Genomic DNA, 24,208 nt, shown 5'->3' on the forward strand with positions numbered 1-24,208 from the left:
GTGCCACGTGATTAAATATTCAGTATCTAGCATCTTGTGTTTGAACAATACTGTTTGCATCGGAAAAATGGGAATAAAGACTGGGAAATATTTCTAACGGCATCTTCATACAAAGAAGATGAGACAGAAAATTTGATGAAAGCCTAGTTTTCAAAGGGATGCCTGAAGCATGTAGCTAGAGGCAAGTTAACGTTAGTTATAGTCCTTTGCAAGTCCTGTTTACATGTTTCCTCTGTAGTCAAAGGGCTGTATGCATGTGCTGTAAAAATTACAAATGCCTACATGGTTCCTTTCAGTCTTTTATCTTACCAACATGTGAATGCTACTTGACGTTATGCTCAGAGATGTTTTAAGATCTCCAGCCTCTTTTTAATTGCAGTTAATATACGGAATTCATTTGGGTTGGAACTTGCCCCTTTTGGAGAGTTGTAGTCCTGCTTGTAGCGGGCTCATAACTGAGGGAGGGAGAGATGTAAAGCAGAAGAGCATAGCTGGAGGGCTTCTATACTTTGTGCTCATGCAGAGCATGTTCGGATGGAGTATCTGGCTCTGCAAGAAGTGATGCAGGAAAGACTGACTGGGTCCATATTTCTCAAGATGGTGGTGCTAGGTCTCCAGCTTTTTCTTTGTGAGATTGACGTGGGCAGAGATAACAGGGATACAGGATCAGTTCTTATTTTTTCCTCTGCTACATGGGGAAATAACACCAAAATAATTTTAGCCAGCAAGGATAGCCTTTTTATTTGCATGGCAAGAAGTATTTTTTTTTTCCAGAATTTAAATGGTTATTAAAAGGCTGAGATATTAAAAAACCTGTGGCCATTGATTTTTTGCCTCTGGAAACAAGTTCTACTCCTGTCAATGGCAGAACTGATTTCTTTAAGTAAAGAAAGGGATATCCAAAGATTCTACAGTACTATGACAGGAAGAGAAGCTACTTAATACATGTTCTGAAATTCTCTATTGTTAAACTTCTAACACGATGTTAGAAGTTCCGTATCCTTATTCCTAATGCAGTTGAGGTGTAATCAGAGGTGTTTTATCACTTTAGTTGGGAGTATTTGTGTTTGTAGTATATGCAGAGATAAATATACATTAAATATCTAACATTACTTAGATAGTAGGTGGACTTTAAGGTGGTTCGATTTAACAATTGAAGATACATTATATATTGTATTGCTTAAAGTTTTATGGAGATTGGATATGTCATCTGTCTTCCAGACACGTTGCATGATATGCCCAGATATGCATTCTTGCTACCTTTCATTTGTGTCACCAGTTCTGGTCTCAGTTTCATCTTGATTTTTCATACATTAATATTTGGCTTTTCTTTCCTTCCATTTCATCTTTTCCACCACTGCCTAATCCTTCCACCATCATGGCAGAAGAAGCTATCACTCCTACACTTATTACCTGTAAGTAACTTCTTTGTCATCAGAGACACACTTTCTGCCATGTTGTTCCATGCATAAGTACTGAATGCTAATATTGAAAGTTCCTTTATAAAATGAAACTTTCTAAGGTTTACCAAGATAAAAACAACATGTTCAATAATGTAATGAAATATTTAGCTTTATAACAGTTTCTTATGCCTCATACTGTGCATTAGAGTCCTTTGAATATCGTTACATAACAAGTTTTCTTAATTGAAAAGTAGTAGGTATAAATATCACTACCATGTCTATGAGAAATTTTCATGCCTAAGTAACTATTTTTAGGGTTTATTTAGTGGTTTCTTCTCATTTGCTCTGTTGAAAATACAGCATTGCTTTGACATGTACAAGCATTTCCATTTGCTGCTGTGTACATATTACTGCTTTTTCATGAATAATGATCATGCATAAACATCATGAGTTAGCATTACTGGAGTGAATTTCAAAAGAGAGAGCACTAAAAAATGAGGGCAAGATGAAGCATAACTTTGAGTAAGTAATAACTTTTCATTTTGATACAGACCTTAGTAACACCATTACATGACTCTTTATTTACCCAAAGACTTTGTTTCATTCCCTGCTGTCAGCAGGTGATGAATGAGAAGGTTCTTCTGTGAATTTAGCAAATCCCTTTCTGAGGCTATTCACCTTTTCTCGCTTTCCAGGTACAAGGAGTACATGATAGGTTTTTGAATTAGCAAAATATTAGGGGTCTTGCTTAGTCGTGAAATGAGATGCATTTAAGCTTGTTTAATCTTGTTGGCCAGCAGCAAAAACCAGCCGTCCGGTAGATATCTGTCTTCTTTAAAGCTCAGGTTTAAACGTCATGGGAAACTAGTAGATATTTTTATGTAGTTACAGAAGATGGGGTGTTACTTGCATGAAATTGACTGTGGTACTAGTTTTCAGGTACATATGGTAGTAGCATGCTCTTGAAAGGAACACATTTCAGTAATGTTTTTATTTAAAAACAATACTAAGTTTCTCATGTTCCTTTTTAGTTGCTCTTCAAACTTTTTAAATAAATATTTCTTCAATTAAAAAAAAGCATCAAACAGTCATTTATAGAATTTATGGAAAAATTAGTAAATGTTTTCTAACTTGAAAACTTGGTAAACAGAACCATGCTTCAAATAAATTAAAGCAACTAAAATTTAAACCTCTTAGTTGAAGTTCCCTAAGACTTCTGAATATATTGAAACTGCTCATTTAATTGGTAATTCAGATTTCATATTACATTATTTGACACTTCACATATAGTGCAATTTTTTAAAGCTGTTCTTTAATGCGCTGTATTAATGTGAAGGTCAGAAAAAATTATCTCTTCCACAGATACAGTATTTCAAAATTTGTTTCTGTTCCCAAGATGAAAAGACCATATTTTCCATGAAATAGGCCTTCAAAAAAAAATTCAGTTTGGAACCATTTAAATGTTGTTTTTTAAAATGTCAAAAGAATATAATATAGTCATCCATATAGTATATTTTTGCCATAATAAGTAAATATATTTAAATTAATGTTTTAATATGATTCATGTCTCAAGGCTAAGTCAAAAAAACAAAATTGAAACAAATGGAACATTAAATGAAACACTGTTTCATTATTCAAAGAAATTGGATTATATCTTTTTTCTCTTTTCCCACTTACAATGGAAAATATGTGAATTTAAATGTTTCTGTAAGTTTTACAAACAGGTTTTGTTCCCAGTTTTGCTATCAGAGAGACTGTTAATAGTGGATGGAATAGGGCTTCTCTTGATTATTTGGAATACTCTCACAGTGGCTTCAAGAAAAGATCTGTCTTTTTGTTAGTGTGATACAAATTCAGTAGCTTTGTAGTTTAGGTACATTAACTCTTCCAAAAGAAATTGTGTGATTTTGACCTTGTATCGTTTTGCTCCCTCTCTGACAAAAAAAGGGAAGTAAGAGCCCTGAAAAGTGCAGACAAGATCAGCCCCCAATACGAGGAAATATTTTGGACCAAATTCTCCACCTGTTTACGCATCAAGCAATTTCACTGAAATTGGTGTAAATCTTAGATGAATGCAGAATTCATTATAGTTTTATTTTTAGCTGAGGAAGTTGGTATGGATTATAAAATGTTCTATATTTTGAGAAACATAATTTGAAGTACTCTGCCATTGCTAATTTACCACTTCTATACTGAGTATCATATTCAGATTTACTGATTAGTCATTGTAAATGCAAGCTGTAACATCCAAGCGAGCATGTATGCACTGAAATAGTTACTATTGTCTTGTGTGCTGCTTTCCTTATGAGCTGTGGGCTCCTTTTCCCTAGCAGACTGCAATCCCTGCCACTTCTAGATCCATCCTAAATTAAAATTAAAAAAGAAAAAATTGGCAGATGCCTAGAGCTGTTGATGAATCATCAGAGGTGGACCTACAGCTGTGCATATTTGGCAGAGAATTATTTCCATTTTAACTTGTGTTTACTAGTTAGCCAGTCAAGAGACGTTACAGAAAAGAAGTTGAGTACTGCTAGTGAGAATTATACTTCTTTTTAATGGGCTTAAGTGCCTCTGCCAGCGCCTTTCCTCCCACTCTTGCTTTCCTGAGAACTGGTGCATTTTTTACCTTTCACCTCAGTCAGGCAGCAGATTATTTTTTGTCTGGCCATAGTTAGTCCTGTATGAGTTCTTTTGTTCTTAAGATTAGAGCAAATTTAATGGTGCTTATTAACTCTGCAGCAGGTCCTTTGACTTTGCAGTCGATTCCAGGTGGGAAAAAAGAATGGAGACAGTGTCGTTAGTGACACTTGTAATGACTGGTGTTCTCAGCATGGCAGCCGGCGCTGGCATGACTGATTTCTCCTGACACGTTTTCTGATGGGCAAAACCCCTGCGACATTGGCCAGAGAAGGAAAAGTACATTAGTAGTTTATTGTGTAATTATGGTTAAATGAACTAGACAAGCCTGTTGTTCAGGTGACAACGAGCACCACTATGCTGACCGATGGCCATTAACTTTTACATAGGAGATTTTCATTTTGATTAAGATTCTGCCCTTGGAGATCATTAATCATGAGTCAGAAGCCAACATAGCTAGATTCATGCAAATTCAAGCATCAGACAAACAAAATGAGTGCTTGGACCATCTGAGTTTACTCGAGACACTCGTGCCTGATAGAGAGTTTGGGGAATTCAATTCACCCCAAATTCTGGGGCAGATAGTTACAGATTGCAGCTGTTTTAAGTTGCCTTCAAGAAAAAGTCTCATTACATGGCTGTGAGTAGGATGTATGCCCAATTAAAATACAAAGTTGTGAAGGTAGCTTTTGATGTTGTCCCTCAATTTGAACTTGATATCAAAATGGTATGTTATTATTATTAAGTACTTACGCAACAATGGTGCTACACAGCAGTTAGGTGCATAACGTTATTCTATTTTTGTGCCTTTTCACAAGTCATTTCAACTTGTGAAAGGTGAAGTAGGGAAATTGGAGACAATTATTGCCTAGTATTCTTATAAAATAGTAATCATGTTGAGATCTTAATAGTACGAAATCTGATATTGTCTCTCCCAGCACTAATCATCTAGTCAAGTGACTTAGGACAGAAGTGCATTACAAGTACATCCTCTGTATGGAAATCTCAATCCAGAAGCCTAATACAATGTTGAAACATTACTGAAATGGACTGTATAGGATTAGAGGTCCTATTGCCTGGTACTTTGTACATGACTGAAAGAGGACAAAAATCCTCCTACAAGAAAATTAATTTTACAAACATTGAGCTTTTTCATATAAACATGAATACAAACATAGCCTGCTTTTCATGAGAATTTGATAGTTTGGGGCCCAGTTGAAGTACACTTTTTGTGTGTATCTGACTTGAGCTCAGGAGCCTGGGAGTCTGTTCTCAGTTTAGTTATCTCTGTGTCTCTTGCTTTGCTAGCAGATTTTCAGTGCTGGGTTCTGGAGTTCTGTACAGAGACTTAATTTGTGGCTCATTTGCCCAATGCTATTGCGATTGACCTAGTACTTACGGCAGAAAGCACAAGGTTAGCAGATTTGCAAAAAGACCCTTATAATCAGAGTCATAAAATTTCCAAAAAATCAATGGTGTCAAAACTCTTAACAATGATTTCTGGATAATTCCAGGAAATATGTCGTCATCACGTTTAAAACTTATGTACTAATTTGAAAATAGTGAGAGAGGTTAGAAACAGTCCTGTATTCTCAACTGCAGCTGCCCCTGGAACTGGAATAAGTTCATCAGTTTGCGTCTTGCAGATGGAGGAGAGCACTGAACAGAAACACGTGAATGTGTTTGAACTGTTTGATGTGTTTGATATGTTAGACTACACCTGTGATCTCTTCTGAATCTTTAAATATGCATGGTTACATAGACTTGTGTCATAGAATCATGTAAGCCAAAATAAACATGGATTTCTGTAGTTGTCTTGTAAGCTAGACTTAAATGATTTGGGGAAGCCCCATGAATTTTGTGGCATTTGGCAAAGCCTAGAATGCCAACATATTGAAGTCTTTGGATAATATGCAGTGCCCAGGAGGGTAGGGTGTTTTACTAAATCACCATTGCTGAAAAATACATTTGTGGGCTATGTGCCATATGCTTTTGAGTATAGATAGAGGTATGATATCTAGCTTTCATGTGGAGATACTAAGCAATCTCAGAATTACGATTTTATTTTTAATTAGAATACACCACATCATTTTTAAAAATCTATCTGAAGTCATTATTTCTTATACTGTTTCCTTGTATCTTCTGCTTCTTTTGTATCTGATTGCATTGCTTTATAGCCAAGGCTTACATTCCCATTTCTCTGTATAAGCAAATGTGAATAATCCTTAACACTCAGACCACCAGTAAGTAAATCCTTTTTTTTTAATATTATTAGCTCTTTCTGAAGTATGTGAGCACCCAGTGCAGTGATCTGACTATATGAAGTAGCTTTCTTGAGGTGCAACAGAGATTAGATCATTCATGGGGAGGACTAGCTCTGCTTTAGTTCATCTTTTCTGGGCATGTTTAGATACTCACTCCAAGTTACTTTTCCAAAACCTACACGCAGGAAACCCATAGTCATTTCTGAAGTTACCCAGACTTTTCAAAACCACATTAGCCCAGGTATGTTGAGTGAGAAACCATAATCTGTAATGTGCTGCAAGTTTGGGTTTTTCAAAATAAATGGGTACTACAGAGAGAGTGAGGTGAAGTATCAGAAGTGATTGATTGCTATGCTGGTCACACAATCACACTCAGTTACTGTCCTTGGTCCCTCAATGTCAAGCAGTAAATTTGCAGATGAGCTGGGGTTTGGAGATTTTTCTGTCCTTAAAGGGGCAGTTTCAGTTTACACTGCTTTTTTTGTGAAGGTACCAGACGTTTAGTGTGGGAACCAATGTAACTGTAGGAAAAATAAATGCTTATGCAGTCTAGAGATGTCTTGGTTCTTTCCACCTTAATAAAAGCTTTGTCTTGCTTTTCTAAACTAATATACAAGGATTTGAATTGAATACTGAGATTGCTTTTAGAAATTGTGGATTCCATATACTCTTGTAGGATAAGCCTGAAAGCCTATCTTTATTATACATAACACTGAGACATAGTACATACATTTGGGAGGGGAAGAGAGGATAGGAACAGGTATGTGTATTAAAGAAGTTATCTTTGTATTTGAATATTTGTAGTTCTGTCCCACGTTGACATTGTTTGTAGCTTCCTGAAAAATTTGGTCGCCAAATCAGTCATGCTTACTGTCAACAGCAGTCATTCTAGGCACTGAGATTTTGCCATTACCTACCATCATTGTTGAATTAGACTTTCGAAGAGGGTAGAAGGTGAATTATTTCATTTTAAATATCCAAATAGAAAAAAGATTTTTTTCCTTATTTTAGTATTAGTATTTATTGTACAAGAGGGCTAATGACATTGAAAACTTACTTTCTCTAAACTCCAAACCTGCCGTTACACTTTGCGTGTTAACAGTAAAGAAGCTGTACTGCATATTAAGACCAAAACGCACTTCATAATTTATGTTGCAAAAGGCCTGTATTTTTTCTAAAAGGTTTAAGTATTAGTTTTCAAAATGGCTTAATGAAATGTTGAACTGATTGACAGAAGATGTCTGCAAAAGGTGGGACTACAAGGAATAAGGTGAATGTTGCATTGTATCTCTCCTGGACTCAAGGAGGACAAGCAACTGAAGAATGCTTAAAGAAAAATGGGTAGAAGAAATCATATGGTGAATCTAGCCTAAGACTTCTTTGCTCTAGTAAACCACAGGCTTAATCACTTCTGTGATACATGTAAGAACAACTGCAATGAGATGTTGGTGTCTGTTGAGTGATGTCAGCACAGGGCACTGAGGTGTTGTAGTCATTAGTATTGCAATAACTTCTATTGACTGATTATATTTTTGTTTGAGCTTCTTATCTGTAATCTTTTCTCTGACCCCTGAATCAAATGGGACATGCTTTGGCTGATATGCCTTTGTTGAGCCTATCTGCAGAGGTTATGGCCAGGTTAATGATAATCCACCTCAAGGTAGCATCTGTCAGCGTTCACTCTTAATTTCACAAGGAAAGTGTTCTAATCTTGGCTCCTTTTCCTTCTTCTTTTCATTTCCTATCTACAGTATTCCTTGAGCTCCCATAAAGTCTAGACTGCCAGATCCCTGGAGGGAAGAACAGTGGCCATTTACTTTCCGTAGTGTCTAGCTGACCAAAATCATCATTAATTTCAAAATTTTCTTTCTGTAATTTTTCTTGGTCATTGTTTTCCTGCAATGAATTACCTAACTCTGGCATGAGACAGTAAGGAACCATACCTCTGTTGCTTTCTTCTGCCAATCCTGGTCACTCTGGCCCTCAGCCTCCATTTGTGAGAGTCTGTGCAAGGATTCTATCTGATCAGGGTTCTTCCTAATTTCAGGGCAATAGCCCACATGCAAAATGTAGCTAGGAAAATTGCATCAGCTGTGAAATTGAGTCTCACAAAAACTAATCAAGCAAGGAAACAGAGGAATGGACTGTGCTGTGTGCTTACAAATCCAGCAAAGCAAAGCCTGACATTTCATCAGTCTCAGAGACCCTGTTGCAAAAGAAAATCTTTTACAAGACTTATCACAGATATTAGAATCATGGCTCTATTTCATTTACAAGTGTGCAAGAAAGGTTTTATTATTACTGCTATTATTACTATTAGACTGTAGTTTTTAGTGTATGCTACAGAGAGAAATCTGTAGAACTGTCAGAAAAGTCTTGCATAATTCTGTTAGTTAGTTCCTGTGCCAACCAGACAGCAGCAGTGATCCAGATAAAAAGAGGTAGTAGTTGGAGCAGAGCAGAGTTTTGTAGGGCTTGTGCCATGAAATACCTGCTCCTGTGAGTACTGAGCTGGTGAACATAAAGAAGCACATTTATTTTTCTTTTTAGCAGCTGAAGCTCAGGACCACTTTGGCATTTGATCTGAGATCCCTCGGTGAGACATTGAACCAAAAGTCTAGGGGTGTCTAAATTTTACTCAGTTCACCTGCAGAGAGGGTTAGCTTCTCTCCTTCTTTCTCATTCCCTGATTCCTCTGATCATGAAGACACAAGTTAGAGCTATCAGAGGCGTCTCTGGCTTGTCTGAAGGAAAGGCAAAGCAATGCATTCGGTAACCTGTGCTTTTCACAGTTGTACAGAAATGAGAGAATCAGTTGGTTTGGAACAATTATGCCACTCTGCATCTCCCCTTGCAAAGTGATAGTGTGCTTTCCTCCTGCGTGGTGACATCGGTAGGCAAAAGTAAGTCTTCAGTAGGCATTTGGTCAACATGTTCATATTGGGTATAATAACGCATGCATAGTGGCCGCAGCAAGTAATGGTTTAGGTAGACTAGGTATATTTTGTTTACTTAAAGATGTGTATTGGATTATGCTTTAGGTAAAATGGAATGTATTTTGCAGTTTATGGTCCTGTTTGGCAATTGTACATGGAAGGGTCACTTCAAAGGGACTAGGTTCATGGCTTACAGTGTATTTTCAAAAGCAGATGAAATACTGATTGATTTGTATTTACTGAGATTTTTAAGGTAAGGTTGTCATGTTTATGATACATCATAGAATAAGGCCCTGATCCTTATCTGTAACTTCCAGATGTAACTGGCAGTAGAACTTTACTTTCTGCTTACCAAATAGGGAAGAGTCATGTCTGCATTTTAATATTCTCCAGCTTAAGATTATAGAAGATATTTTAAACTAAGAAGAGAAACACATAAGGATATTAGTAAACCGTAGGGATTACCTATGCTTAAGAAAAATAAATGAAAAGGAGAACAAGGTACATTGGTTGCATGTTGAGTCCTAATACAGGCTCCCAGCAAGAATAGATTTATTTTTTTGCTGAATAGGTTACTGCAGTTTCAGCTGCCTTTTGTTGGAACCCAAAGCACTGTAAACCTATTTTGAGGCAGGAGTACTGTGCATTCACGGAAGTGTCTTGCCCAGTTCTCTGTCCACAAAGGGTTTTATCTAACTTACTCCTTAGATCCTACTGTTGTTGTCTTCCTTCCAGCTTCGTTTTCAACACTGATGTGTGTGCCTAGTTTTTAAGCCTGCCTTCTTATTCTACTGACCATTTGCTTTTTCATCTGTTTATCTTCTTCCTCTCCTCCTCCTTTTACTTACTCCTCCTTTCCTTTAGCCCCTTCTCCTTCCACCCCCCCCAGATACTGTATTGTCTCTCCTGTCCTGAAAAATATTTCCTTAAAATTGCCTTATTTTCATTCTATATGCTCTGCTTTGTCTCCTAAGACTTAATGTAGGCTGCCTAGTTTGTTCTTGTTCCTGTCCTACCATCTCTCTCCTTAGAACTTGTAAAAGAGAAGGAGAGGCAAATCTGAGAACGTCAGAATATCATTCTGTTGTGCAACCTTTTTCTGTAATTCTTTTTGTTCTTGATATTTACTAAAGGGCTATTGCTTAGATGGACTTACTCTGTGGGAACATTTAGCAGGGTAAAGTTAAGGAAAGACTGAGTTAAATGTCTACATGAAAATTTTTTGCATTGGGGATTGTCCTTTATTTTCATGGGAAAAGAGTGAGCTGTTTTTATTTGTTCATTTTTTCTTATCTAAATATTTATTTTGCTAAGGCTTTAAAAATATTGACCGTCAGGTTGAAACTTAGCATGCAATATTTTACATTCAAAAAAGAAAAGATTTCTGTTAAGCGATTGAAAATGATGTCACCATGGAAGTTGCAATATAACATTAATTATAAAAAGTGTACTTCAACACCCACAGTACTGTGTATTTACTTATGTCAAAACAAGGTAATACTTACTGTATTAAGAATAGCTTTTCATTTTATGATTGCCTGTTGTTCTGTGAATCATAACCTTCACTCGTTTCTTTAATTTAGGAGAAAAAGCCATTAAACATAGATACTTCCTGAAAGTGTGTGCTGCATGAAAGCTTTAATTAAATCTACAAGTAAAGCTTTAAAAGAACAAGAATCAAATTAATTGCAACAAGGACCATGCATTTATTTCTATGACAGGCCTTTGCGCATTAGAGAAAAGGCAATCTGTGTACCCTTATCTGAATTAGTAAACTCAATATCACTTTTCATTAGCATGGTAGGTCATTGCCATGCGTCTTCAGTGTGACACTGTTTATATGTTAATGACCTCACAAATAGAGTCTGTTCCAAACGGTTTGCAGTAGTAGAAAGTTGTAAATCCATGAAGTGGAATAAACTGTCCTCTGCTTTCTGCATCATTGCTTCTTGCGCGTTCCCCTCTCGACTGAGTTTCGTAATTAGGCAGCAGTATAATTCAGGCAAATTCAGTAAATGCAAATAGGGCAAAAGGATTTATAGCTGATTATGGTTGTTACAGCGTACCTGAAATAAATTAATTTCTAAGCATCGTTATTAGTTGACTTTTCCATGACATGGAATCTAGAAGTAGAAAGTACTGTTCACAAAAAATGTTCATAGCTTAAGTTAGTGAGTTTGAGTCCATGATGATGTATTCAGATTTACAAAGTGCTGACATACCCATGAAAAAACCACAGGAAGATTCAGTAGAACATATTGCTTTAGTTGTTTGCTGTATGATTGCTTTGTATTAGATGAGATTTTTAAGATTATAAATATATTTTTCCCCCACTGTATAATGTAATGAAATCAGCATGCTCCTTAAAATCATATCCTTAAAGAAAATTTCATATTTACATCTGGCAATTTGACTAGACAGTGGAAAGCTTCAATGCTTTAAAATCCTGGAATGATAAAGCCAACATCAAATGAGTAAAACAAACTCAGCATAACCACTTAAATTTGATTGCCTAAAATATCTAAAACAAGGACCATTCTGATAGCCTGCTGTGTGAATTCATTTAAGTGCTAAATGCCCTCAATTTGCATGGACTTCAGCACCTTGCAGAATCTGGTCCCGTATTTGGATGTCTCAGCCCTGCCATAACAAAAAGCCTATTTTTCACTGGTCATATGCAGCGTATACCTGGTATTGCAAGACGTATACTCTGGTTCTGCCTGCAACAACCTTGGGAGTTGCTTTGCAGACAGAGAGTAATGGTTTCTACTTTAGTCACTCACCTAATATGCAAAGCAAGTTTAATTATATGCTGTCCAACCCTCTCTGCTACATATTTTTCCACTTGCTGGTTCTGGGTGAAATACATACTTCCTACGTGCAGAGGTTACTAGTAAGTGTACAGTGCCCCTGGAAGCATTGATGGCTAATCTCGCCCTCAGCATGCATAATGTAGCTAAGTACTAATTAAAGGTTAAAGAATAGGGATCCATCTTTTCTCTGCCTGTTGAGTAGAGGAATGTGTTCTGCATGGGGTCAGATGCTACTTTCAACTGGACAGAATTGCTAGGGTGCTGCAAAACCTAACTACATGAGACTAAAATTTGAGAGACTCCAGATATTCTCACAGCACAACAAAGGACTAATAAATCACTGTCTTCTGTTGTGTAATGGATTCGCTGTTTTACCGTGTTTCATATAAATATGCAATGTTGCAAGGCATACATGGGTAGAATGTAGATTTGATTTCATAAGGGACTTTTTTTTGTCCTACATACTGACTTCTGAAAATTATTGTGGCCCAGTTGTACATTTTGCTATTAAAAACAGATATACAGTTCTGGCAAGGCAGTGAAGTCACCACGAACATTATTGCCCTCTCTCAGATCCCAATAATAGCTGATTAAAGCAGGTTTTGATTACTTCTAAATACTGCCATGACTGCTGCCATGCAACATAAGAGAAATTAACTGGTGAGAGATGGCACTGTGGTGGCAGATAAAAAACTTGGCCATTCAGTGGAAGTCTGTCTTTGTAGAGCTGTAATTTCCCCTGAATTTCCAAAGGTTTTCTAATTCTAGTACTTCTGCAAAACCTTTCACACCAGAACTATAACTTTGCAGTTCTTTGAAGTCATCCTTTCAGAAATCCTGGTGTTTACTTCTTCCCTGTAGGCTTCTTCCTGGCATAAAAATCTGATAATAGCAATTGCTTTTTAAATAAGCTTCCAAATAGGTTATGGAAAGGGCATGGGGATCAAGAGGTCTGGTTTCTGCCACCAACTTGCTGACAAAAATTCTTAAACCTTTGGGTGCCATATTGTCCACATTAATTAAATTTTGATTGCTATTAACTGCATTGGAGGTGTGATAATCAGAGAAGTGGAGTACTTCATGCTTCCTTTATCATCACTTGGATTTGAGAAAATCCGATCTTTGTGTTTCTAAATAGAAAGCCAGCACTGCCTGAAAATATATATTGTTGGAATATTAGTACCTGAAAATCAGTGATGGAGACATCACCCGCTAAGACAGGATTAGCCACATACACTTGCAGAAACACATGTTCTCTTATGAGCAGCCCTTGCAAAAGCACCAGGGGAGGTGTAAAGTGTTTTCTCTGACACTAGCTGCTTTGACACTTCAGTGGCTTCAGAGCTGCCTCCATTCCCACAGTAGGAGTAATCAGCATCCAAGCTTTACTGCTTGAACTCTTGTGCATGTGGATTAGTCTTTTGACACACAAAAAAAAATCCTTATTGAAAGCCCAGATACTGCAGTAGTAGGTTCCTTGGATAAAGGTGTGAAAACAGTAAAACATAATAATACAATAATTTAGCATCTCATGATTTTCAGAAATGCATAAATAAAATAATTGGGTGCACTATACCAATTAGAGTCTAATCATTTGCTGTTTGATAGAGGAAGTCAATAGCCATAGGCTGAAAATAAGATGGAAAAGGTCATATGATTAAATTAGCTGCATTCAGACAGGCATTACTTACAAAGGGGTTTTGCTATGATTAAAGAAGATCAACAGTAAGTCAAGCAAATAAGATCAAGTCAGTGACCCTCAGAAAGGGAAATTAACCTCGATGATAAATAAAAGGTTACTGTCCACTACAAGCACTCCAAGATATGCTACTCTTGGTTAATCACATCTTTCACTTTCGGCTATGGACTCTGCATATAACTGCCATTCTGATCATTTACAGAGGAATGCACGTCCTTAATACAGGTTCCAAATATTAAAACTTATTTTCCCTTTCCTTTTAACCCACACTGCTTTTTAGTAACACAAGAAATGCCTACTGCAGTCCTAGTGCTTATCCCATTAATATCCTATCAAGTTTGTCACTGTTTTCATATTTTGTTGTAAACAGATTCATCTGAGCAGTGCTGTTTTCCACATCACTCAATCTGTTGTAGGTGTTTCCAGTCACTACATTATTGCCTGGTGGGTTAAAGATATTGACAACAGGTTAATATTTTGGTCACATGATTCTCCCTTTTTAATGTTGCATTTATTTTCCTTTTGTGGACATTCTTGGGAGCCTAGGTTTTTTCCTGTAGTGTCCTGCCAGAGTCAGAGTGAAAATCTAGGCTAAATTTATAGTGTAGGATTTTCATAATGTATCTTTTGCATTTGACTAATCAAGGAGAATCTAGGCTTTTTTAGTCGAATCAGTTCTCTTTCTCAAAGTCTTTTAATATGGGTGAGGAAGTGCAGTGGTCCAAAAAGTTGTAAAACCCTATAAATGTCACTTGATGTTATTTTGGTACTTGTGAATTTGCTGCAAATGAAAAACTGCTCAGTCTTTCATTATCTGAGAGCCAAGAAATGCACATATATTGGAGTGACTAACCAGGAATGAAAACACAGCAGGAGTTGTCACTGTCCTGGTTCATGATTGCTGATAAGTCACCAAAAGTTCAAAGTTAAATTGGCCTGTCTTGATCTTCCCCATATCTCATTAGCCTCTGCAGTCCTTGTGATCTAGGATTTTCCTGTTGGGGTCTTCACCATAAATTTTCATGCAGATCCTATCTGTTTGTGACAAAAGGGATCTCCATGCATATTAGCCATTTGTTTTCATTTTAGTAACTTCTGTGTGCTTGGTTTCTCTTTGGCATTGAGAAATGTCCACTTTGCAGATGTTACAGTGGGCTGCAGCAGAATGGCTTTGCCTTTCTGAGGAAAGACAGTGATGGGATGTCTTTTTTTGTTGCTTCTTTAGCTGTCTGATGCTTGCCAGAGAGTAAACCAAAACAGCTATTTTTAAAACACTTACAGGCAAGACAGACTAGGTTGTGTGTTTAAGAGAGCGGTATAGTTACAAGGAAACAGTTATTCAGAGTTGATACATTTTGGAATGGCATCAGCCACTCAATATTGAGTAATCCTTGAGAAATTGGACTGAGATACTAAATAAACCTATGTCACATGCTACTTCTTCAGTATCAACTAACAAAATGTTAATGCCATGGTTCCTCCTACTCTCTGCAAGCTATTGTTTTATTGCATTATGTCCTACAATGATAATGTCACCTTTAAAGAAAAAAAATCTTTTCTTTCCTTGCCTGTCCAAGGTCAATAAGAAGGAGAATACTAGTTTGTGTCATGTGCATGCAAGTCATTGCTCAGGAATGAAATGTTAGAGAGAGGTTGAATAGACCAGCAAATGTCCTAGAAGTTCAGATACGGTTAGTTTGCCCTTGCTTGAGCTAGTGGGAGTGATTTGACAGCTGTACTTTGTAGTTTCTTCCTTCTGGAGCATGTGATCATGCTTTGATAGCAACCCTTAATCTATTATTAATGCAGTTGTATGTAGATCAAAACTAAAGATCCTTAGTCATGTCAGAAAGTAGTGCTAGTCTATTTTTATATCATTTGAGGATGTATCTGAAGTGAAGGAAATGAAGTGCCAAAGTACTAATGTCAAGTATTTCATACCTCTGTTCCTCCATGCAAGCTGTAATCTGAAGCTCCATAGGTGTGTGTGAAGATGTCCACTACACAATAAACCTCCTCAGCTTTTTGTCCCAAGAACTGGTAAATAAGTCTCTCCTTTGAGTCTTTTCCATTTGTTGATTTTGAGCTGTGGCTTTTTGTCAAGCTTTGAAGAAGAAAATTTGAGACTTTTGGGTGAAGTCTTACTAACATCTAGTTGCTAACATTTTGATGATAATCTGTGTACACCAGCTTTCAAAATCAAAGGGGTTAATTTAGTCCTGTGACTTTCTCTAATAGCATCATTATTGCAGGTTATTGTAGAAGTAATGCAGTGTGGGTTACGGTCACTCTTCCATTCTGAAATGGGCTTTTTGTGGGTTTAAGATGGTGCAACAAGCTATACAATCTTACTGCAGAAGACCGCATGGCCTGCTATGACCTCATCTTTGAACAAGCTTTCCCCTTCCTTTTGTTCATACTCCTTTTAGATGAGGCAATGTCTGCATGGATGAGCTTTAAAAAGCAAGCCATTCAGCCCCTCACTTTGCTGTGTTGTAACTCAACACAGCTTTTTAAGAAGAAAATTTGGAAACCTGTGCTGGGGTGCTTCGGGGCATTTAATTCTGCTTGTTACAAGTCTCAAGACATAAGGCATTTACAGCTTACCAGCTTTACTGCAGGAGACAACTGAAGCAGCACATAGCCATCAGATAGTAAGACATGACACAAATGACTGGGAACAGCCAATGGGCCTTGTCATCCCGTTCACATCCTGACACCTTACTGGATGGCCGGCGCATCCTCGGCCACTGAGTCCCTCCTGCAGGAACTCCATTGCAAGACTGGTGGACACCACTATATGTGCTAGTTTCTTGAGTATGTTGGTTAACTTTGATCTGCCAACCCTGTGGGCTTTGGGATGATCATTCTCAGTTTCACCTGAGAGTCAGGATGAAGTCAGGGTGTGCACCTGGCTGCTGGGGCTAGTGAGCACTCCTGGGTTCCTCAGTTTAGCCATGAGCTGGGAGACAGCTGTATGCTTTATCAAGGAACAAATGTACCCTGGAAGAGAACAGCTAAAGCAAATAAATGTCCTGGGAGGCAAACCAGAGAAAGAAAATATCTGTGAGACTGAGGTAGTACTTTCAGTAGAAGGAAAAGCATTGAAAATCCTCAGCTGACCATGCCTCAGATGCTGACAAATTTCCCTCACAGCACAACACCCAGAAGTATCCATTTGACCAGAGAAATAATTAGCTAGTAACATATGGACCGTAGTTCTTGGTGATACAGCAGCAAAAGTATGCCGTGCACGGAAAAGTAATTGGGATCCTTCTCCTCTTTGACCTAATACCCAGACACCTTGTCACAGCGTTGTGCCAGGCAGTCATTCTTCTAGTATTGCTGAAGTGGAGATGGGTACAGCGGGAACTTGAGACCCATCACCTGTTGTGGCTTGCTGTGATACTGTAAGTTCCCCTTTTTCCATATGACATAAAAAGCTTTGGAGAAACAGATGTCAAAGGTCCACAGAAGCCCAAATTTGAAGTTGCAGCTCTCCGTGTTTTAGTCTGTAACATAATGCAACAAGACATTCTGTTATTGCATTCTGCCTTTGCAAATCTGAGGGAACGGGACGGTGTTAATGTTTTCTTCACCATCTAGTCAGCTCCGCTACAGGACTGGGTTTTGGATATGACTGGCTGTCATATCTTTTGTTACTAATACTGGAAAATTTCCTACAGTAGCTAATTTACCAGTGAAATATAGACATTTAAACGTCAGCTGTATTTTTTCTTCCTATATGCATCTTGAAGTTTATATACAGATGGCATTTTTACGCTTATGTCTAATAGCTATTAAAATTTTCCTGTGCCTTACTTCTTTTGAATGTCTCTTTACCAAGCCTGTCAGCTTTTCATCTCTGAAGCTAAAAATAAATGTTTATACAGAAATAAGAAGAGATTGAAATTACGGGTTGATTCACAAATAGAAAAAAGAAATTACACAGCTTTCATTAATTATTCCATGGATACTTTTGTTTGTGGGAGTGGTGCATTGAGCATCTATTTTTTTCAATCCTGAAGAAAGTTAAGTAGCTGAAAACATGAAATTAGAGAGAAATAAGCCAAAGTTGCACGTTGCATTTAGTCATAGGAAATATCACTTTTTGTATTACACTGAAAGAGGGATTGCATATCCACAGCTGGAATTTTTGCTACCCTTTATTGTAGCAGCAGCAGCTGCCATTTTTCTATTCCATAGCATTAAACCAACCCATAATTTTGCAGCAAATTCTGCCAGAAATGTGCATGTGAATACTGATACTCTATACTGAACCAGGCCTCTAAATCTTTTTGTATTTCTGGGCAGCATGTAGAATGCTAAAGGAAATGACATTTTCATGTTGACGTGGAACAACAGCAGTACAAAATCATATTCTTGTGACATTTTCAGGTGGCAAATGACTTAATGAGGAGTGAGAAGGATGAGTAGTTCCCAAGTAAATAACAGCACAGCCATAAGGAAAGCAAAGAGCACTATACTTCAGTCCTTTCAGTGATCCTGCAGTTGAAGATGATGTTCATCTTCAGAAAATACGTTTTTCATATCATTATTTAGTTACATATGATAAGAAAGTTAAAAGTGTGATAGATGAATCAGCTTCCAGAAGTTAAGTTGACATAGCAGTATGAAGGGCTGCATTTCTGGAACAAATTCCATTGAGGATTTTAAAAAGAATGACGTTTCATAAAGAACATCAGAGGTGAAGCTAGAAGCAGCATTCTGTATCTCAGTCTGCTATTCACATAAAAAAATGTTTGAGCCAAATGTGTCCCTCAGCCTTCCGCTGTTCATTTTTAATGTATGTGTGGCTTGCACATGCTGCAGTTCTTGTATTTGATGCTCAATCTTCATCCAAGAGCATTGACTCCAGGGACAGAGAATTTTTGACTATCAATACTGTACCTCACTATTATTTATGAAGGTTCTTCCTTTTTGCTCCATTCAAATAGATGCAGCACTATTTCAGGCATCTAATGATTACTCTCACATATGCGATTATACCAAACAGATCTAAGATAAACAAATCAGAACTGCAAACGAACCTCGTATTCAGCCAGCTCTTCAGTAGGTTACTTTTTAGTAAAGAAACAGACCATCTTTCTGAAGAGACATGTTAAATTGCAGAAAAGCTGAATCCAGCTAGAATAAGTTATTAAGAAAAGCAGCCTACTGTGGCAATTTTGTAGTACTGGTTTGTTTTGACACCAACAATTTTTCTCTCAATGACTGTCAGTGAATTCATGTTCACCTGATATTTACTCTTATTATTCAGTTGGCAATTAAGGCTATTTCTAAAGTCAGGTGGCTGTATCTCATCTTCCAGCTATACTTAGTCCTCATTCCTTATCCTTTTTGTTTGCTAAACACCTCACTTTACTTTGCAGACATTCACAATGCTTAGTGATACGGTAAGGCTGCAGTGTGTTTTCACAGAGATTATTTTTTCTGTTGCTTGGAAAACAGTTAATTGTTTGAAGACCAGTTGCGTAAATGGTATTTTCACATCAAATATGTTTGTATTTTTATGTCAGCCAAGTGGAAACTGAATTTTTAATACAGTATTTTATTGTGGGGTTGAGTGTCAGCAGATGTATAACAAAAAGAAGATAACTCCAAAATAAATCAATTTACAATGTTTCATAAACTTATGTAATACCACAGTCAACACCTGTCCTATTAGTAAGTAACAAAGCAAAGAGTAAGATGCTTTCCGTCTGTTCTATTATGAACTACAAGGGCATAATATGATGGAAAAAATATACACAAACTGCTTTATGAACAGGAACTCCTTGACTTGCCTAAAGTTGCAATGGGTATTTGTTAGGCCTTGGTTATTTGCCGTGATTGTAGCAGAGGAGTTGTTTCTTGCCTACTCAGTCTGAAAATAGCACAGACAAGAAGAAGTACTGCTGCAGCTGAGACCTACCCGCCTCTTCCATCTCGTGAGAGTCAATGTGGAACTCCAGTCCATGGCAGAACTTTTGGGTACTTCATTTAAAGTGTTTATTTTGTGGAGATAGGGCTCTTTCTACACTCTGCTGTGTTAATGGTGAAATACTGTGTTAGTGGTGAAACACTGGAACAGGCTCCCCAGGGAAGTGGTGGAGTCACGATGACTGGAGGTGTTCAAGGAACGTGTGGACGTGGCATTGTGGGACACGGTTTAGTGGGCATGGTGGTGTTGGGTTCATGGTTGGACTTGATGATCTTACAGGTCTTTTCCAACCTTAGTGATTCTGTGATTCTGTGATCCTGTAATACCCTGTACTTACAGTGATGCAGTGATGAATGCCATCATAATCAAATTGCTTCATCTCATTTATAACATTTGAGCAACACAGGATTCCAGGCTAGTCATGCTGTTACTTCTTTTCAAGTCCACATTTCATTTTGACATAGGTGCTAAAAGGAAGAGTCAATTTATTTCTTTCTGCCCAGTCTGTCTTTGTATTGCATGTATTTGAGTGCATTATCAACCCTGGTAGACAAAGATCCCATTTTTGAAGGAAAAAAAAAATCCTTAGTAGAATTCTTACCTATTTTTGACTACATTAAAAGTATTTGTCTTGAGCACAGTCAGAACAAGAGAGAGTGTCTTAGTTGGGTATTTGTAGTTAATAGAAAGGCAAGTGGAATTTTTTTCTGAATATTTTTCTCTCCCAGGACTGAGGTACCAGCTATGTACAAATTCCTACCATATATCTAGACCTCTAGAGAGGAGCAGTGAAACTCCCGATAAGCCTTTTTATAATTCTTCATTTACTTGTAGCCATTTCTTTGGGCTATTCCAAACATCAGAAGTATCAGTAGGTAAGCAGACACAGACTTACAGAATAATTTAGGTTGGAAGGGACCTTGTGAGGGCATCTGGTCTGATGACACCCATCCCCCCATCATATCATCATTCTGAAGTCACTGGTTCTGTTCTAGCAAAATGTCCCGCATACTCGGAAATGCCTTTGATAGAGCAATCACAGGCATTTAGAATCTGGCACAGTAAATCATGAAGACAAAAGGTAGGAGCAGCTGTGATACGTGTTTTGTAAGCAGAACATCCTAAGATATTTAAAAATAAAGAAAGCAGGAAAAAACCTCACCAACTTTTTGTCGTTCTGAATGACCTTCCAAATATTTGATTTCCTTATCAGATATCTGAATTTTTTGAAGCTTATCCCTCATAAACAGTACCTTCAACCTTTACTGTTTTGGTTTAGTTTATTAGGTGGTGAGCTGTATCATCGGTTTACAGCTGAGTTACATGAAGCTTTTTCACTAAATGAAATGTGAAAAATCTATCAGTCATCTGTGTTGCAGTTATGCATCAAGCCCTCTATATGTTTTCAAGGAAGCTCTTGTGAAAGTGTGCTGGAAAGAGCATCTTTGCATCCCCACAGTTCTGGGCTGGCTGTATCCTGAGTCAGTACTCTCCTCCGGAATAAACCACACTGGCAATATGTAAGCTGATTTGAAGGAGCATGCGCTATGGGCCCCTGGAGTCAGATCATTCCATGTTTCCTTTCCATGAAAACCAGGTCATGAAGGGTGAAAGGAATTAGGCTGATGCAATTCAGTATAGTTTCAAAGTATGCACAGGGAGCCAGGACCTGAAAGCTGTTTCCAAGTCTCATGTTTTATCTGCAGTTGGTATCAGCTCTGGATGGAAGTGCCTGATATGGGCATCTAGTGTTAAACTAGAGTAAGGACAAGACAAAACTTTCCAGCTCTACATTGTGTCAGACCATCTGACACTGGCAAATTTCTCTCATGGCTAGTTGGGCTGCCTACATTTTTCTGGAAATGCTGAGTACGATTGTCCCAATGCAGTAAGTCCACTGCATCACAGTTAGTACGTGCATGCAAAGCAAACAGTGTGTTTGGCATGTTCGTTGGCAAACCTACTGAATATTGCTGAGTAGATCTTGGGGCCTTTTCTAGCTGTGGGCCTAGAAACTGGTCAAGCGGGTCTATGCTCAAAGCCAGGCTGAACGCTGACTTTTCAGTGACCCCCCCCACAAAGCAGATGTGTTGTGCATGGAGGCTCTCTTTGAATCAGAAAATAGTGAAAATCATTTTACTAGAATTGATGGAGCAAGAAAGATCTATTGTATCTACATATTGAGATGTATTGAGAACATTGTATCAAGATTATATCAAGCATGATCTAAGATCCCAGACTCATAAATTTCGTTCCTGATTAGCCTTTGATTTGATACTGTTCCCCATTGTTGTGGTTTAAGCCCAGCTGGCAACCAAGCACCACACAGCCGCTCACTCACTCCCCCCAGGTGGGGTGGGGGAGAGAATCAGAAGAGTAAAAGTGAGAAAACTCGTGGGCTGAGATAAAAACAGTTTAATAGGTAGAGCAAAAGAACACTGCGCGGAGAAGCAAAGCAAAAGAAGGAATTAATTCACCACTTCCCGTCGGCAGGCAGGTGTTCAGCTATCTGCAGGGAAGCAGGGCTCTATCACGCGTAGCAGTTGCTCGGGAAGACAAACGCCATTACTCCGAATGTCCCCACCTTCCTTCTTCCTCCCCCAGCTTTATATACTGAGCATGACATCACATGGTATGGAATATCCCTTTGGTGAGTTGGGGTCAGCTGTCCCGGCTGTGTCCCCTCCCAACTTCCCGTGCACCCCCAGCCTACTTACCAGTGGGGTGGTGTGAGAAGCAGAAAAGGCCTTGACTCTGTGTAAGCCCTGCTCAGCAGTAACCACAACATCCCTGTGCTATCAACACTGTTTCCAGCCCAAATCCAAGACACAGCCCCATACTAGCTGCTGTGAAGAAAGTTAACCCTATCCCAGCCAAAACCAGCACACCCATCTTCTCAATTTTTCAGTTACACCCACAGTAAAGTCAGAAAGTAATATTAGGCAGCACCGATCCCATAGGCAACATTAGAAATCACACGATTCAGCCATGGCAGGCAAGATGTTTTTGTTGTTTGTTTATTTTAGAGCATAACGACCATTTAAGTAGTAATGTATACATTGGAATGCTTTCCTTCAGTGTTTAACTACATACCACCAGCACAGAGAAATAAATTCAGGGTGATCCACTCTTGCCTTCTAACTTGCTGCATGTTAAAATAGCAACACATGTGTACATGATACGTGTTGAATTCCGTATGTCTTGAGAGGGGATTGTATAGAAAATAAATCCTTGTATATACATTTTCTTTTTTAAACTTTGTAATGATAGACTTAATCTGAAACTGGGGATAGAATTTTGAAGCAGCCATTTGTGGCAACTGATAATAGTATGACCACATTATTTCTTGTTAAACCTGAAGGTGCTACTGACCATTGCTCTGAAACCTTTATTTGTAGAAGAAAATTACACTCCAAGGTGCTCCAGGGCATATTTTACTCTGCATTGGATGTTGATATGCTCATAAATGTGTAGTCTACATTGTAATCCAGTAAAATGTTAATGACGAGTTCATACGATTAATCGGGCCACATGCTGTCTTGTGATTCTGCTAATACAGTTTTGAGCAGCATCAGCATTTTCATGTTTTTAATTTGGAAATATCCCTTGCATGGCAATACATTGTGTAAGCAGACATCTCACAAGACGTTTTCAGGGTCCATCTTCCACACTGTGCTGCGGATTTCCTGCATCTTGACCTGACTCTGCAGTTTGCCCCTGGTTGCTATAAATTTATTAAAGACCAATGTGCACTGACCTTTACAAATTGCAGTATTTAAAATAAAATACATAACTCAAGTAACTTTTTAAATAAATCGGCTATTAAGGGATATTTTTGACCATCTCTTTAATTACACATATGAGAACCCATTTTCCATTTTATATATGAGCCCCCAGACATCATAATGCAGCACTTGATACTTTGTTCAACATTAAATTGCAGAATCTGAGAAAAACAGCTGCTTGCTACTACAGTTGGTGTAAAGGGGTGAAAAAAAGAAAAATAATAAATTGAAAAAATAAGATACCTTGCATACCTATTAACTATTTAAAATGTGGACTGTGTAACTTTACTGGGAAAAAAGGCTTCATAGTAGAAATTTAATTTTACTTGGCGGTTTTTATTTTTTAAAATCTCAAAATCCAATTCAACATGGTAAATTTTCCCCAAAATACTTTAAGACAGACTGGAGGTTAAAAATGAATATGCTTTAAACATAGGAGAACCTCATTAGAATGCTGCTATTAAAGAGAAAATAAAACTGCAAAGGCCAGATTCACTAGTACACTCTAACTGCTCTGGGTTACTTTGGAGATTCAAATCAGCCATTAACTGGACTTAACTACACAGTTAAGTCAATTTTATGTCTGTTTTCCACTGCTAAAGCAGAAAAATACAGCCAGAATATATTGATCCAATTGTTCTAAGTGAGATATCTTAGAGGTAAAGCCTTTACGAGCAGCCTTAGCTGTGATTCTCTTTGTCCCCTGCAAAGGCAATGGAAACACAAG

At 37.8% G+C, this 24,208-nt stretch overlaps 1 protein-coding gene across 1 annotated transcript in view; it reads left to right on the forward strand.

The window, feature by feature from the left end:
- Positions 1-24,208, forward strand: part of PTPRM (protein tyrosine phosphatase receptor type M) — a 481,477-nt gene that overhangs the window by 328,208 nt on the left and 129,061 nt on the right. The gene's annotated exons all lie outside the window — the stretch shown is intronic.

This window comes from Gavia stellata, chromosome 3 (genome assembly GCF_030936135.1).
Source record: "Gavia stellata isolate bGavSte3 chromosome 3, bGavSte3.hap2, whole genome shotgun sequence".
NCBI classification, from domain to species: Eukaryota; Metazoa; Chordata; class Aves; order Gaviiformes; family Gaviidae; genus Gavia; species Gavia stellata.